We start from the raw sequence: 16,045 nt of genomic DNA on the forward strand, positions 1-16,045 counted from the left end.
TCCACTGACAGTCAGGAAAATGGGTGTAGTACAGCACCCCCATGGAATACTTTCCACATCTGGTCACTTTCATACAGGGAAACATTTGAGGAATTCCCATCTGTCAAGGTTCCTTCCCCACTCTGAACTCTAGGGTACAGATGTGAGGACCTGCATGAAACCTCCTGAGCTTACTTTTATCAGCTTAGGTTAAAACTTCCTCAAGGTACAAACTATTTTACCTTTTGCCCTTGGACTTTCGCTGCCACCACCAAACGTCTAACCGGTATATTACTAGGAAAGAGTCTGTTTGGAAACATCTTTCCCCCCAAAATCCTCCCAAACATTACACCCCCTTTCCTGGGGAAGGTTTGATAAAAATCCTCACCAATTTGCATAGGTGACCACAGACCCAAACCCTTGAATCTTAAGAACAATGAAAAAGCATTCAGTTTCTTAAAAGAAGAATTTTAATAGAAGAAAAAGTAAAAAGAATCACTTCTGTAAAATCAGGATGGTAATACCTTACAGGGTAATTAGATTCAAAACATAGAGAATCCCTCTAGGCAAAACCTTAAGTTACAAAAAGACACAAACAGGAATATCCATTCCATTCAGCACAGCTTATTTTCTCAGCCATTTAAAGGAATCAGAATCTAACGCATATCTAGCTAGATTACTTACTAAATTCTAAGACTCCATTCCTGTTCTGTCCCCGGCAAAAGCATCACACAGACAGAGAGAGAGACTTGGTTTCTCCCTCCCCCCAGCTTTTGAAAGTATCTTGTCTCCTCACTGGTCATTTTGGTCAGGTGCCAGCGAGGTTATCCTAGCTTCTTAACCCTTTACAGGTGAAAGGGTTTTTCCTCTGGCCAGGAGGGATTTTAAAGGTGTTTACCCTTCCCTTTATATTTATGACACCCCATCAGAAATAAAAATTGTGAATTCTTTCCTTAGACAATTAGACTGGAACCGAAGTGTTTGACAGATCTCCCAGAGGGAGGACAGATCGTGAGAGAGCAGTAAGAGTTCCTCTGAAAATAACTGAAGAAGCTGAGGGACTAAAGTGGTTGAAACATCTAGTCAATAAGTACAGATACTATCTCACATGATTAGATTAACAACAAGTCTCCTATAAGCTTCCTAACATGGACTGGCCATCACAGATATCATCAGACTGGTAAACAAATAAGGAATAGGGGAGAAGCCAAAGGGCATTGCCTGGAATTGAAAATAGGTCTCAGTCTCACAAAGTGCAGGCAGCATTAATGGCACAGGCTTCCTTGTAGGATAAGAGATTTCTTTTCAAGGTTTTCATCATCAGAAAGGCCCAAATGCCATGCAGAAATGGGCCTTGCAGCCCATCAATCAGCCTGGACAGAACTAGCACTAGTGAAATTTGTTTCCTCTCTCCCCTACCATGAAAAGTCTTGAATTTATCACCTTAAAAAACACTCAAAATCTGTCTCATTGCAATTTTTTTCACTCAGGAAAAAACAAACAAAGCCTCTCTTTCCTTTCCTTCAATCCCACCATTCTTGGGCCTATATTTAATGAGGTCACCATCAAAAGAGATGCCTGTCAACAGTTACTTCTCTTTTCCCCTATACTTAGGGCAGGAAAAAATAATACATGCAGAATTGTTTGTAGGAGCAGGGCCTTACTATGCTGTGTGTAAGGGCATGATCCTGCAACTTTTATTCATAAAAATTGTCCCACCGTTGTAAAGGCTATGGGATCATGAGCAGACTCACATAATGGAAGGTGCTCCACGCTATACATACCATACCTGTTGGCAGTTAGGGACTACTAAATAGAAAGAGATTTAAAGTCAGTGGAAATTAACAAGTCCTACAAATACTGTTTACAACACTATTTAGCCCTGGTCTACACTAGGAGTTTAGGTCAAATTTAGCAGCGTTAAATCGATGTAAACCTGCACTCGTCCACATGATGAAGCCCTTTTTTTTGACTTAAAGGGCTCTTAAAATTGATTTCCTTAATCCACCTCTGACAAGTGGATTAGCGCTTAAATCAGCCTTGCCAGGTCGAATTTGGGGTACTGTGGACGCAATTAGACGGTATTGGCCTCCGGGAGCTATCCCAGAGTGCTCTATTGTGACTGCTCTGGACAGCACTCTCAACTCAGATGCACTGGCCAGGAAGACAGGAAAAGGCCCACAAACTTTCGAATTTCAATTTCCTGTTTGCATGGTCACCTGCAGCTTGCCACGCTGGCCAGAGCTCATCAGCAGAGGTGACCTTGATGGAGTCCCAGAATCACAAAAGAGCTCCAGCATGAACCAAACGGGAGGTACGGGATCTGATCGCTGTACGGGGAGAGGAATCCGTGCTATCAGAACTCCGTTCCAGTTTTCGAAATGCCAAAACATTTGTCAAAATCTCCCAGGGCATGAAGGACAGAGGCCATAACAGGGACCTGAAGCAATGCCGTGTGAAACTTAAGAAGCTGAGGCAAGCCTACCAGAAAACCAGAGAGGCAAACGGCCGCTCCGGGTCAGAGCCCCAAACATGCCGCTTCTATGATGAGCTGCATGCCATTTTAGGGGGTTCAGCCACCACTACCCCAGCCGTGTTGTTTGACTCCTTCAATGGAGATGGAGGCAACACAGAAGCAGGTTTTGGGGATGAGGAAGATGATGATGATGAAGTTGTAGATAGCTCACAGCAAGCAAGAGGAGAAACCGGTTTTCCTGACAGCCAGGAACTGTTTCTCACCCTGGACCTGGAGGCAGTCCCCCCCGAACCCACCCAAGGCTGCCTCCCGGACCCGCCAGGTGGAGAAGGGACCTCTGGTGAGCGTACCTTTTAAAATACTATACATGGTTTAAAAGCAAGCATGTTTAAAGATTAATTTGCCCTGGCATTTGCGGCTCTCCTGGATGTACTCCCAAAGCCTTTGCAAAAGGTTTCTGGGGAGGGCAGCCTTATTCCACCCACCATGGTAGGACACTTTACCACACCAGGCCAGTAGTATGTACTCGGAATCATTGTAGAACAAAGCATTGCAGTGTATGTTTGCTGGCGTTCAAGCAACATCCGTTCTTTATCTCTCTGTGTTATCCTCAGGAGAGTGATATCATTCATGGTCACCTGGTTGAAATAGGGTGCTTTTCTTAAGGGGACATGCAGAGGTGCCCCTTCCTGCTGGGCTGTTTGCCTGTAGCTGAACAGAAATGTTCCCCGCTGTTAGCCATGGGGGGAGGGCGGTGAGGGGCTAGCCACGTGCTGGGGGGAGGCAAAATGCGACCTTGGAACGAAAGCACATGTGCTGTGTATGTAATGTTAACAGCAAGGTTTACCGTGAAAGAGTGTAGCCATTGTTCTAGAAAATGTGTCTTTTTAAACACCACTGCGTCTTTTTTTTTTCTTCACCAGCTGCATGTGTTTCAATGATCACAGGATCTTCTCCTTCCCAGAGGCTAGTGAAGATTAGAACGCGAAAAAACCACACTTGTGATGAAATGTTCTCTGAGCTCATGCTGTCCTCCCACACTGACATAGCACAGACGACTGCGTGGAGGCAGACAATGTCAGAGTGCAGGAAAGCACAAAATGACCGGGAGGAGAGAGGTGGTAGGCTGAAGAGAGTAAGTGGTGGGCTGAAGAGAGGGCTGAAGCTGAAAGGTGGCGGCAGCGTGATGAGAGGAGACAGGATTCAATGCTGAGGCTGCTGGAGGATAAAACCAATATGCTCCAGCATATGGTTGGGCTGCAGGAAAGGCAGCAGGAGCACAGACCGCCGCTACAGCCCCTGTGTAACCAACCGGCCTCCTCCCCAAGTTCCATAGCCTCCTCACCCAGATGCCCAAGAACGCAGTGGGGGGGCCTCCGGCCACCCGGCCACTCCACCCCAGAGGATTGCCCAAGCAACAGAAGGTTGGCATTCAATATGTTTTAAAGTTTTAAACTTTTCAAGTGCTGTGTGGCCTTGTCCTTCCCTCCTCCACGACCCCTCCTGGTGCTTCTCTCCTCCACCACCCCTCCTGGGCTACCTTGCTAGTTATCCCCCTATTTGTGTGATGAATGAATAAAGAATGCATGAATGTGAAGCAACAATGACTTTATTGCCTCTGCAAGCGGTGATCGAAGGGAGGAGGGGAGGGTGGTTAGCTTACAGGGAAGTAGAGTGAACCAAGGGGCGGGGGGTTTCATCATGGAGAAACAAACAGAACTTTCACACCGTAGCCTGGCCAGTCATGAAATTGGTTTTAAAAGCTTCTCTGATGCGCACTGCGCCCTCCTGTGCTCTTCTAACCGCCCTGGTGTCTGGCTGTGCGTAATCAGCGGCCAGGCGATTTGCCTCAACCTCCCACCCCGCCATAAACATCTCCCCCTTACTCTCACAGATATTGTGGAGCGCACAGCAAGCAGTAATAACAGTGGGAATATTGGTTTCGCTGAGGTCTAAACGAGTCAGTAAACTGTGCCAGAGCGCTTTTAAATGTCCAAATGCACATTCTACCTTATACATTCTACATTCAAAAGTCCATTCTGCACTTGCTCAGCCTGTAGTTGAACAGCTCCTGACTACTGTCCAGGCTGCCTGTGTACGGCTTCATGAGCAATGGCATTAAGGGGTAGGCTGGGTCACCAAGGATACATATAGGCATTTCAACGTCCCCAACGGTTATTTTCTGGTCTGGGAAGAAAGTCCCTTCTTGCAGCTTTTGAAACAGACCAGAGTTCCTGAAGATGCGAGCGTCATGTACCTTTCCCGGCCATCCCATGTTGATGTTGGTGAAACGTCCCTTGTGATCCACCAGAGCTTGCAGCACTACTGAAAAGTACCCCTTGCGGTTTATGTACTCGCCGGCTTGGTGCTCCGGTGCCAAGATAGGGATATGGATTCCGTCTATGGCCCCACCACAGTTAGGGAATCCCATTGCAGCAAAGCCATCCACTATGACCTGCACATTTCCCAGGGTCACTACCCTTGATATCAGCAGATCTTTGATTGTGTTGGCTACTTGCATCACAGCAGCCCCCACAGTAGATTTGCCCACTCCAAATTGATTCCCGACTGACCGGTAGCTGTCTGGCGTTGCAAGCTTCCACAGGGCTATTGCCACTCGCTTCTCAACTGTGAGGGCTGCTCTCATCTTGGTATTCTTGCGCCTCAGGGCAGGGGAAAGCAAGTCACACAGTTCCATGAAAGTGCCCTTACGCATGCGAAATTTTCGCGACCACTGGGAATCATCCCAGACCTGCAACACTATGCGGTCCCACCAGTCTGTGCTTGTTTCCGGAACCCAGAATCGGCGTTCCATGACATGAACCTGCCCCATTAGCACCATGATGCCCACATTGCCAGGGCCCCTGCTTTGAGAGAAGTCTGTGTCCAGGTCCTCATCACTCACATCACTGTGCTGACGTCGCCTACTCGCCCGGTATCACTTTGCCAGGTTCTGGTGCTGCATATGCTGCTGGATAATGCGTGTGGTGTTTAATGTGCTCCTAATTGCCAAAGTGATCTGAGCGGGTGCCATGCTTGCCGTGGTATGGCGTCTGCACAGAAAAAAGGAGCAGAATGATTGTCTGCCGTTGCCCTGATGGAGGGAGGGGCGACTGACGACATGGCTTACAGGGTTGGCTTACAGGGAATTAAAAGCAACAAGGGGGGTTGCTTTGCGAGAAACTGAATGGCCCTCTCAAGGATAGAACTCAAAACCTCAAGGATAGAACTCAAAACTGGGTTTAGCAGGCCGTTGATTTCACAGAGGGAAGGAGGGAGGGAGGAGAAAATGAATACAAAACAAATCTGGTCTATTTCTTGTTTTGAGCCACTTCATCTATCTTTATACATCTTGCTGGCAGCAGACTGTGCAGTACAACCGCTAGCCATCATCATCTCCTGGGTGCTCGGCAGAAGACGGTGCAGTATGACGACTAGCCATCAACTTCTGCTGGCTGGAGGTTAAAAGACAGTGCACTGCCGGTAGGACTGAATCGCCACGAGACGAAACAAGAGAAATGACCTGGCTGAGTCACTCCCATGTTTGCCCAGGCACCCGATTAAAAGAGCACCCAGGACTACGTCGATGACAGCTACCAGTCATACTGCACTGTCTGCTGCCAAAAGGCAATTAACTGCTGCTGTGTAGCAATACAGTACCGCGTCTGCCAGCACCCAGGAGACATACGGAGACAGTTAGCTGAGCGGGCTCCATGCTTGCCGTGGTATGGCGTCAGCACAGGTAACTCAAGAAAAAAGGCGCAAAACGATTGTCTGCCCTTCCTTTCACGGAGGGAGGGAGGGAGGGAACGGGGGCCTGATGATATGTACCCAGAACCACCCGCGACAATGTTTTAGCCCCATCAGGCACTGGGATTTCTACCCAGAATTCAAATGGGCGGCGGAGACAGCGGGAACTGTGGGATAGCCACCCACAGTGCAACGCTCCAGAAGTCGACGATTGTCTCGGTACTGTGGACGCACTCCGCCGACTACATGCACTTAGAGCACTTGTGTGGGGACACACACAATCAACTGTATCAAACCACTTTCTACAAAACCGACTTCTATAAATTCGACCTAATTTCATAGTGTAGACATACCCTTATTCAATATTCACTGTGTCAAGCTATAACGGTGCTTCTTAGCCCCAGCATGTAAGGGTTTAGAGGGAGAGTCCAGGTCCTCTTCCTGTCACATGGGGGATCTGGATACTGCTGCTGTAAAAAGCAAAGGGGAAACTGCTGCAGTGGAGGCTACTTAGGGTGAAGGCTGTGTCCTCTCCCCTCCCAGCATGCTGACAGCTGGAAAGGCCTCTGCTATTTGTTACCAAAGCCCATATCCTCACAGGTATTTAAGCATCTGACTCCCAGTGAAATCAACGGAAGTTAAGTGCCTAAATACCATTACGGATCTGAGCCCAAGTGTTCTGGTCTGTGTTCTTGTTTTTGAATCTTCTTTGTGTTAAAGACAAACCTGAGGAAAGGCACTTCTGAACTGTATTTTGGGCCTTCATTTTACCATCCCCAGCTGGCATATCTGTCCCTGGCTTACATGCAGCAACAGCAAACTCAGTGCTGTACAAGATAAAGTTTAAGTCAGCCCCTACCTTTAGTAGCTTATAATCTGAAGAAAAGGCACTGGTACTGTAAACAAGATCCCTGGCATGAACACATGATATGGAACAAAACTTAACATATGAACCCTGGTAGGAATCACCAAGGGAAAACTGAACTATTGCTTAGATTTGCATCAGTTTCATCACAGCAAATTTATGTTCCTTTGGAGATTTTAGTAGCTCACTTTACTATTTGTCAACTTTGTTTGGAAATATTTTTATTACGAATGCAAAGTACACCAGGGAGAAAGAGAAAACACACAGAGAAGAAAAGTTATTGACATCTACATGTTCAGCATTCTTGAATTTAAACCAGTGTTTGCATGCCTCATCTTTAAAACATGAGTTTAAAGAGAATGAAGTCATATAGTGAAATTGCTATTATGTAGACAGTGTGACAAAGTTCTGAGCCTGTATTGGTGGGTCCCACACTTCTGGGCGGATTCAGTGGCCTCAGGAACTCATTAAAGCCCCAATGTGACCTCCCTTTCTCAGTGTAGTGGCAAGAGTCACAGCCTATTGAGTTACTTTCATCACCAGCCAGTATGGGAGATAGGAACGGGGGGGGGGGGAATAACCCCACAGTCTCTGTTGCTCCATAGAGCTCAGTAGGCCCAGTTCAGCCTCCTGCCTGGACCAAGTCCTGCTTCCCTTCTCCAGTGGATCTCTGTAGTGGGGGGAGGGGAGAGAACCCAGGCCTACCCTCTACTCTGGGTTCCAGCCCAGGGACCCTAATGGTGGCAGCTATTGGTGGCTTTCCCTTCACCACTGAGGCTGCTTTGATTCCCTGGGCCACTTCCCCTGTGGTCCCCTTTTCCAAGCTTTACTCTTACTTCAGAATTCAGCAATACTACTACTACTACTACTACTACTACTACTACTACTTCTTCTTCTTCTTCTTCTTCTTCTTCTTCTTCTTCTTCTTCTTCTTCTTCTTCTTCTTCTTCTTCTTCTTCTTCTTCTTCTTCTTCTTCTTCTTCTTCTTCTTCTTCTTCTTCTTCTTCTTCTTCTCCTCCAGCTCCTTTCACCTCAGTTTCCCCACCCCGCGGAGGAGAGCTTTTAAGCAGTATGAGTGAGACCTTGATTGGTTCCAGCTGTCTCCATTAGCCTAATGGTCTTAACTGGCCCTTTGCCAGTTAATTGGGGTCAGGTGCCAGCATTAGCCTAATGACCTTAACTGGTTAATTGGTGTCAGGTACCTTGATATCTGGAGTAGCCTTTGTTTGGCTATCCAGGGAATAAGGACGGGCTCATTCTGAGACTGATATACCTGTCTTCTACTCTTTTGAGGTTGTTTTGCTGGCTAGTTGCCCCCCTAGCTGCTGCTGTGGGGAGGACCCTGCTGGTGTAACCCTCAGAGGGTAGTGCAAGGCCCCACTATTTCTATCATTTTGGGGGCCTTGTCTGGCTGGGTTACTGCTGCCCCTGCTACTGCCGCTAGAGAGTTTGTCGTTGCTGCTGGAGCTGAGGAGGGAGTGGAGGAGGCCTTGTTCTGTGGAAGGGGTTTGTAACATCTTCGCTTCTGTGGTGGTAGGTGCCTTTGCTGTAGGGACCTGGGGGAGTGGCATGGAGCCCTCCCCCTAGGCCGCCCCTTTCCACCTACCTTCTGGCTCTATTCTTCACTCCCCAGCCCAGCAGTTTGCTCTGCCTTTCTATCCATCCTGAGACAGTAGCGGCAGCTAGCAGGCACTTGTTGTTCGGGCACCCATGGGTGCGTGTTTCCTTTCTCTTTCCTTGGCTTTGTCCTCCCTCCCCTGCTGCATTTGGCCAATAGGCTCCCTTCCCATCTGCCTTGCGCGCTGCCCTGTTCTTGCAGCTGGTTGTCCCCTTCCCCTTTGCTGCCTGCCCTGCCCACACCCTTCTAGCCACCCTGTTTGCTCTGTTTTGCCCTGCTCTGTTTTTTTGGTCCTTAGTTGGTTTTGTTTGCCCTGCCCTTGTCCTGCAGTACAGGTGTGGTTGCTGGCCCTGCTTCTCCCCCTTTGGTTTGGTTGCTTTTGAGCCCACGCTGGTTTTTTGCTCCATGCCTGAGGCATACCTGATGTGACTGTCCCCTTCATTCCAACCCTTTGCTTCTCGCCCCCCTCCCCCCCGCCCCCGGTCTGCCCTCATTGCCTGCATGCCCACGTTCCGCAGTTGGAGCTTGAGATTCCCCCCCCTTTCTTTCCCCCCCGTTAATCCCTTCACTGTTGCACACTCCCCCACAATGTCTTACTTTTCCCTTCCCTTCCTTTCCTTAGTGCAGCCGGGGAAGCCAGGGTTTTTTTCATCTTGTGCTGGGAGTTGTGTTCTTTGTTTCTCTCTGTCCTTTTCTGTTGGCTCCCCCGCTCTCAGCCTAGTGGGTGGGGTGTGGTAACCGTCCCCCCCTCACCCTTGCTCTTTCCTACCCTCCATTCCCCCTTTACCTGCCCCAGTGGCTGTCCCACTCCCTCCCTTTCTGTGGTGGGTGATTCGGGGGGTGGGACTTTGCTGGCCGCCCGCGCAGCTCCCCTTCAATCTTCCTCCCCATGCCCTTCCCAGCGATGGCTGCCTTGACTGCCGCTGCTGTGTTACCCGTCAGCACTGCCACTGAGGCACTGGCGACAGCGGGCACGGATTGGGACTCCCAAGACTCTGTTGCTGCTGCCGCGACCTCTGCCACCTCCACTTCCAAAACCTCTCCCTGGGCCGGTGGGAGGGCCGAGGGATGAAAAAGGGCAAGGGCCCCACCCGGAAGGCGAAGCCTCCTGTGGCGGTGGATCCCTCTCCCGCTGCGGCCCCATCAATGGCCGCAGCCCCCCCTTCTCCCTTATCTGTTGCTCCCTTCACCATCCCTGGGGGTGCTGCTCCCTTGGACACCAGGGCGTACGCCCAGGTGGCTGCGACCCCAATGCTCGACGCCTCGCCGTCTGCTCCAGCCGCCTCCCAGAATACCATTCCTAGTGGCCGGGGCCCCTTTCCCACCCTCACCAGGGAGCATGGGGTGCGTTGCCTCCTGGTGTCGGCCTCACCCCACGTAGAAACCTACGTGCGGGCGATGGCGCAGGTGGTGGGGCCCACAGCCGTGGTGGCAGCCTCTAAGCTGTTTGGGAAGGTGGTGTTCTTCCTGGCGTTGGAGGCCGCCGCCCAGGAGGCGGTGGAGAGGGGCTTGGCGGTGGGGAGCGTTCGTGTCCCCCTTGAGCCTTTGGAGGACCTCAGTGTACGGGTGGTGGTCTCCTCTGTTCCTCCCTTCCTCCCCAATGCCGCCCTTTTGCCGGTCCTCTCCACCCTGGGGAAGCCCCGTCTATCCTTAGCCCCCTACCATTGGGGTGTAAGGACCCCACCCTCCGCCACATTTTTTTGTTCCGCTGGCAGGTGCAGGTTCAAGTGCCGCCTGTGGCACGTGATGGGAAGGCTCTGGAGGGGTCCTTTCTGGTGCCACATTGAGGGGCCCAGTACTGGGTTTACTACGCCTCAAGGGAGGCCCAGTGCTTTCTCTGCCAGGCGGCGGGGCACGTCCGGAGGGACTGCCCCCTGGCCCAGCTTGGAGGCATCTGGGACTCCCGATACCTGGAAGGGCATCGGCTCCACCATCACCGGCAGCCCTGATCACCCAGTCCCTGGGGTTGCCCCTCCTCCATCCGTGACCACTGTCAACTCATCTTGGGGGAGGCCCCCCCCCAGCGTGCCCAGATGAGCGTGCGGGCCCTGCTGCTGTGGTGGGTAGTAGACCGGGGCCTGTGGAGGAGAGGGTGGCAAGGCAGTTGCTGAAATCGAGTGGGGCTTGCCTCAGGGGGAGTCTGTCCCTTTCCCTGTTGTCCTGCCCTCGTCTTCCGTTACCCTCCCGTCATTGCCCTCGCTCCCAGGCTCTGACCCGGCTGGCCAGCCCCGCTCTTTAGAGACCTCTGAGCTCATGTGAGGGAGGCGCCATAAGCAGGGGATGTGGACCCAGCACCCACCTCTCATTGGCGAGGGGGAAGGGACCCCATAAGACTATGAGGGGGGTTGCTGGTGCTGGGCTTTCCGTTGGCTCCCCTGCTGCTGTTCATCATTTCGAGTCAGGCGAGGTCACTGCAGCTGCGGAGGCGAGTAGTGCCACCTCTCCCATCGAGTCCCTCCCTGAGGGGATCTTGGAGGGGGTCCCTGCTGCCACTTTGCCATCTGTGCCCCCTGTAGGCGCCGAAGTGGCTACTGCCCTGGCTGCTGTCGAGGCGGACCCCATAGAGGCAGGTGGGGACTTTGACTATTTTTGATGAGATCGAGGCCCTGGGCTTGACCCCAACGACCGAGGGGGTGGATGCCCCCCAGTTAGAGGGCCTCAGTCAGGGTGCTTGCCATCTGTCGCCCCTTTCCCCCCGCCTCAGGCGGTTGCCCCCATTTTGGCCTCTGCAATGCCACGGGACCTGACCATCTGCCTGGCTGCAGATGGTAATCTGGCTGACGCTGCCATGACCAGTGAGGTGATGGCTGATGCCAAGCAGCTGGGCTCTGAGCCCTGCCCTGTGAGGTGGGGCTGCAGTCCCTGCCCCCTTCCTGTGCTGTAATTGTAGGTGCCTTGTTTAGTGGGGCATCTGATCCTGGCGCTGTGGGGGCGCCCCAATCCCTTGCTGTCCCTTTGCCCACCGTGCCAGGTCGAGAGGCACCGTGTCCCGGTGGCTCTGCCACTCGGGCCCCTGATTTTGTCCATGTTCCCTGCCCTGACCCTACTCCTGTCCTAGATTTGTGTCCTGTCCCGACCCCGTTGCAGCCCCTGAGCCTGTCCCTACCCTTTATTCCCTCCCTCCTCCTGTTGCTGCTGCCCCCGGGGTTGCCTCACTTTCTTTTTATGAGGACCCCCGGGAGGCGTTTTTTGTTTTTCCCTCTCCTGGCCCATCCGGGGCTGCAGTTCTCCCTCCGCCATTGGCCCTAGGGCCAAGTACTGAGTTGAGTGGCGCGGCACCGGAGGGACGGGCTCTGTGGCTGGGATCTGAACCCTGATTGTCCATCTCGAAAGGCCACGGGGCTGGCAGGGGGGTCCATTTGGGTGACGCCCCAGGGTCTGTGACCCCAGTCCCTGCCTCATGGAGGAAAAAGATGCGCTGTTTCCTGGAGGATGCTCGTGGCTCCACGAACAGAGTGCATCTTGTTCTTCAGCGCTGGGGCGATTTCCATCTTGTTCTCCAAACCAATGAGGGCCATTATGGGGAGGGCAAAGGGACTGGGAAGCGGGACGCTGCGGCTTACCAGTGGGCCCTCGGCTTCCGTGACACCCTGATGGCTTTTGGGGTTGGTCACTTTTTTCTGCAGGGCCCAATGGGGACCGCTAGCACTCCTGTCCGCGAGGATCATCCCCAGCCCTCCTTATGTTGCCATCCATCTTTGCCACTTCAAACATCTGGGGCTGTAGGCTAGGTCTCCGCAGGTGCCAGGTGCTCTCCTTCTTTCGGGGGGGGGGTACTCAGTTATTTTCCTGCAGGAGACCCACACGGACTCAGCTGCTGAAGGCAGCTGGAGTGGGGGGACAGGGTCTACTTTAGTCACCTTTCAGCCCATCAGGCTGGGGTGGCTACCCTGTTCTCCATGCATCTACAGCCGAAGGTGCTGGGGATTACCGAGCTCATGCCAGGTAGCCTGCTGCACCTCCGGGTTTGGGTGGAGGGGCTGACATTGGATCTTGTCAATGTCTATGCCCCGGCATCTGGCCCAGAGCAAGCATGTTTCTTTCGGCAGGCATCTGCCTTCCTTGATTCTTTGGATCTTCGCGAGTGCCTGGTCCTGAGCGGTGATTTCAGCTGCACCCTCGAGGAATGAGACCTCACGGGGATCGAGCCGAGCCCGGATGCCGCAGACATCCGCAGGGAGATTGTGGCCCATCACTCCCTGGTGGATGTCTGGCACGACCACCACCCAGACGATGACTCTACGTTCGCTTTTGTCCGGGTGGAGGAACAACGGCTGAGCCACTCCCAGTTGGATCGCATCTACTTCTCTCAATGTCATCTTTCGCAGGCCCACTTCTCCAGCATCCGGCTGGCCCCGTTCCTATGACAGCCTCTCTTTCTTCAGAGAGGCTGGGGCCGGCCTGTTGGCATTTCAATAACAGCCTACTGGAGGATGGGGGATTTGGGGCATCCTTCCAGGAATTTTGGCTGGCCTGGTGGGACCAGAGGTGTACCTTTCCCTCAGTGTGCGGTGGTGGGATGTGGGGAAGGTGCGCGGCCGGCTCTTCTGCCATAGCCACACCCAGGGTGCCTGCTGGCGGAGGGATGTGGTGATAGAGCAGCTAGAGCAGGACTTATTGGAGCTGGAGAGGCAGATGGTCACCAGCCCCGGGGATCCACCCCTCTGTGGAACATACCAGGAGAAGCGAGAGGGGTTCCAGGCCCTCGACAATCTTCGGGCCCGGGGTGCCTTCGTTCAATCCCGCATCCATCTCCTGTGGGAGATGGATTGCACATCCCACTTCTTCTATGCCCTGGAGAAGGAGTGGGGTGAAAAAGCACTTCCTCTGCCTTTTGGCGGAGGATGGCGCCCCCCTCCCGGATCTGGTGGAGATGCGCGAGAGGGCCAGGGCCTTCTATGCTGGCCTTTTCTCCCTGGATCCAACCAATTCCCATGCCTGCAGAGTGTTTGGGACGGACTCCTGATGGTCAGCACGGGCGACTGGGACCGGCTGGAGCTGCCTCTCACTCTGGCTGAGTTCTCGGAAGCCCTCCATCTCATGCCAACCAATAAATCTCTGGGCATGGACGGGCTGACCGTGGAGTTCTACCATGTGTTCTGGGACATCCTCGGCCTGGACCTTGCCACTGTCTGGGCCAAGTCTTTGGAGAGCAGGGTCCTCCCTCTGTCATGCAGGCGAGTGGTGCTTGCCCTGCTGCCGAAGAAGGGGGACCTCCGCGATCTCTGGAATTGGCATCCCATCTCGCTCCTCAGCACAGACTATAAGGTCATGGCGAAGGCCATCTCGCTGTGGCTGCGGTCCGTGCTGGTGGACGTGGTCCACCCTGACCAGACCTACACCATCCCAGGCTGTAATATCTTCGATAATCTTTATCTTGTCTGGGATCTCTTGGAGCTTGGGTGTAAGGATGGTCTGTCATTCGCCCTCCTGTCCTTGGATCAGGAGAAGGTGTTAGACCGGATGGACTCATGGGCACTCTGTGGGCATTCGGCTTCGGGCCCTGGTTTGTGGGGTTTCTCCAGGTGCTGTATGCCTCCGTGGAGTGTCTGGTCAGGCTCAACTGGACCCTGACAGCACCTGTCAGCTTTGGGCGAGGGGTGCATCGAGGCTGCCCGCTGTTGGGTCAGCTGTACACTCTGGCCATTGAGCCCTTCCTTCATCTCCTTCGCAAGAGGTTGACAGAGTTGGTGCTGCGTGAGCCGGAAGTGAGGCTGGTCCTGGCAGTGTACGCCAATGACATGCTCCTTGTGGTCCAGGACCTGGATGATCTGGTGCGGATGGAGGCCTGTCAAGCTGTTTATTTGGCGGCCTCCTCTGCCTGGGTCAACAGGGTCAAGAGCTTTGGCCTGGCGGTCGGGGTCGGGTGGTGGGCAAGCTCCCTCCCACCCGCGCTTCAGGCCATCCGGTGGAGCGCGGGTCCACTGCTCTACCTTGGCGTTTATCTTTCTGCCATGCATCTATCTCTGCCAGAGAACTGGCCCAGTTCAGAGGTCAGGGTGACCGGGCAGTTGCGGGGCTGGATGAGACGGCTCTGGTGCCTCTCCCTCCGGGGAAGAGCTCTGGTGCTTAACCAACTGGTCCTGTCCATCCTCTGGCACTGACTCAACACCCTGTGCCCACCCCCAGTGTTCCTGGCCAATCTTCAGAGGCTGGTTCAGGAGTTTTTTTGGCCGGGACTGCACTGGGTCTCTGCAGGGGTTCTTCATCTCCCCCTGGAGGAGGGAGAACAGGGCCTGATGTGTATGTGCACGCAGGTCCATGTCTTCCACCTTCAGGCCCTGCAGAGGCTCCTTTCTAGTGCAGGTGGCTTGACGTGGAGCATATTGACACATGCTTTCCTCCGCCGCCTGTGAGGGCTCCAATATGACCGGTAGCTCTTTTTTCTCCATCCGAGAAGTCTTCTGCAAGACCTCTCTGAGCTGCCGGTCTTCTACCAGGACCTCCTCCAGGCCTGGAGGCTGCTTTGAGCGACCAGGTCCTTTGTGGCCACTGAGGGGGTAAATCTCCTTGCGGAGTCCCTGCTACACAATCCCCATCTTCTTGTGCAGGTGCTGGAGTCCCCCTTGGTGTGTCGGAGATTGGTCCTGGCAGGAGTTACTAAAATCGGAGACCTCCTGGACTACAACCTGGGGAGTTGGGTGGATCCCCAGGTGCTTGGTCAGCACATGGGGCTCTCCACCCTTATGACCCCCCCGGTGCATACTCCAGAAAGTGAAGGCAGCCCTGCCTCCTGTGGCTTGGTTCTTCCTTGAACAGGTCCTGTGAGAGGGTGCGTCCCACCCACCCCTCACTCCAGGCTCTCCAGATCTTTCCATGCCCTGTGAGCCTTTCCGGCCTCCCCTTCCTTGTACCGGCTGTGCACAATGCAGCCAGTTCGTTTCCACACCGCGCCAAGGGACCATCTATACGCGCTTGTGCTGCATGCTCTCCATAACCCCACCCTTGTGTCCCGCCCTGATACCAAGTGGCAGGACCTTTTACCAGCAGTGGAGGGTGGGAAACCCCGGTGGGCCAGTTTATATTCCATCTTAATCCAGCGGCCCATCAGAGATATTAGCTGGCGGCTCCTGCATGGAGCCGTGAACATGGGCATGTACTTGGAATGGTTCACCTCCGTCCCTGAAGCCTGTCCCTTTTGTGGTGTGAGGGAGACCCTGGAGCATGCGTACCTTTAGTGCATCAGGCTGCAGCCTGTCTTCCGGCTCCTCCAGAACCTCTTATTGAGGTTCTGGCTGTACTTTTCCCCGCACTTGGTTATTTATGCACCCCAGATTCGAGGCCCCACAAAGTTGCAGGACTGCCTTGTCAACCTCCTCCTAGCCATGGCCAAGGTGGCCATCCATAACACCAGGGA

This window comes from Natator depressus, chromosome 9, assembly GCF_965152275.1.
Source record: "Natator depressus isolate rNatDep1 chromosome 9, rNatDep2.hap1, whole genome shotgun sequence".
Lineage (NCBI taxonomy): Eukaryota > Metazoa > Chordata > Testudines > Cheloniidae > Natator > Natator depressus.